General features: G+C 55.1%; 1 protein-coding gene across 1 annotated transcript in view; it reads right to left on the minus strand.

The window, feature by feature from the left end:
• The window catches only part of LOC103656297 (protein WWC3-like), a gene marked incomplete at its 3' end in the record, with an annotated part of 93,189 nt that overhangs the window by 1,073 nt on the left and 90,624 nt on the right, over positions 1–1,492 (minus strand).

The raw sequence follows: 1,492 nt of genomic DNA on the forward strand, positions 1-1,492 counted from the left end.
GAGCAGACCCGAGCCTGCTCTGTGGTGGGGCAGCGACAGCCTGCCGTGAGGAAGGGACCTGAGGCCAGCCTTGGCTCTAGCACCTCCAGGAGGGTGTCTGGTTAAGCACAAGCCCCCAGGGGGCTGCAGTCTGATGGGGCGGGAGCGCCCGAGCCTGACCCCGTGCGACTCAGGGCAGCCACCACCAGACACCTTGCTTCTGTGGGGAGAAGCGAGGCAGGTCTAGCAAATGGCCCAGGGGCAGCTAGGGCCACCGGGCTCCAACCCCCTGATGTTCACTCCCCCAACCCCCGCCATGGGGTAAAGGATTAACTCTGCTCCAGGAAAGGTTTGGTCCTTGCCCAGCTCCTGGGAACTGACCCATAATCCCCTGGAATGTCCTGCCTGAGTGTCTCTGTTTACCTGGAGACCTCTGGCCAGGCCACCCAGTTTCTGCTAACTATGTGATTTATAGTAGGGGTCTTACACCATCAGCTTGACCTTTGGAGGGGCTGGAGATGAAGGTCAGGCATGCAGGCAATCAGCTCTGCCTATGTGACCAAACTCCTCCAAAACCCCCAACTGGCATACTCCATGCATGTGGTCTCTCCCAGCAGTGACAGGTGACCAGAGCCACCCGCACAATCCTGCTGGAAGAGACCTGGAAGGTTGCATCAGCTCTCTCCTGAGTGCTGTCCGATGTGCTTCTTCCCTCTGCTGACCTTGGTCTATATCCTTTCACCATAATAAACCATAATTGTGAATATAATAGCTTTGCTGAGTTCTGTGGGTCCTAGCAAGTTACTGAACCTGAGCATGGGCCAGGGGACTCCTAAACCATACCCCCGGTGTCTGTGGCACACGTCTGAGGCCGTTTCTCTTGTATGACTGAACTTTGGTTTTGCCCAAACAGAGCCAGCTCCTTGGCAGTCCCCGTCAAGGGAAGGTGCTTTACTTCAATGAGCCCAGTTCAGAGGCGGGAAGGGTCAAAGTTCTCCTCGATCCAAAAAGCTCCTTCAGGTCACTGTGTTATGGCCATTTATCCTTCAAATTCCCTTCTCTTTCCTAATCCTTCCTGTCACTGTCACACCACCACCACCCACGAACCTCAAACACGCGGTCCTATCTTCAAGGACCGCAGCAGATTGGGTCCCCCATCTTGAGGTTCTCAACATCAGAATCATGACCCAAGTTCTGGTGTCCAGGCCCCATCATGACCCATGATGGATCCTGGGGGTGGAACCCAGGCACCAGCATTTTGTGAAGCTCCCACCTCCACCCCCAACTGTGCTGACAATGCTTCACTGCATGGTGCAGCCAAGGAACCACACCGTGCCTCCTGGATCACCCTAGGGATGAGAACTGTCATGCAGGGATGGGTCAGTTTCCGGAGTCTCCAAGGCTGCCATCCACCCTGGAACCCCACTAAGCTACACTTTAAGATTTCCAACCACTCAGTGGCCTGACTTTCCAATCTCTACCCAATTCAGGATACTCCCTTTCCAACCTGTTA

The sequence above is a fragment of the Ursus maritimus genome, unplaced genomic scaffold (genome assembly GCF_017311325.1).
Source record: "Ursus maritimus isolate PB19 unplaced genomic scaffold, ASM1731132v1 scaffold_72, whole genome shotgun sequence".
In the NCBI taxonomy this organism is placed as follows: Eukaryota; Metazoa; Chordata; class Mammalia; order Carnivora; family Ursidae; genus Ursus; species Ursus maritimus.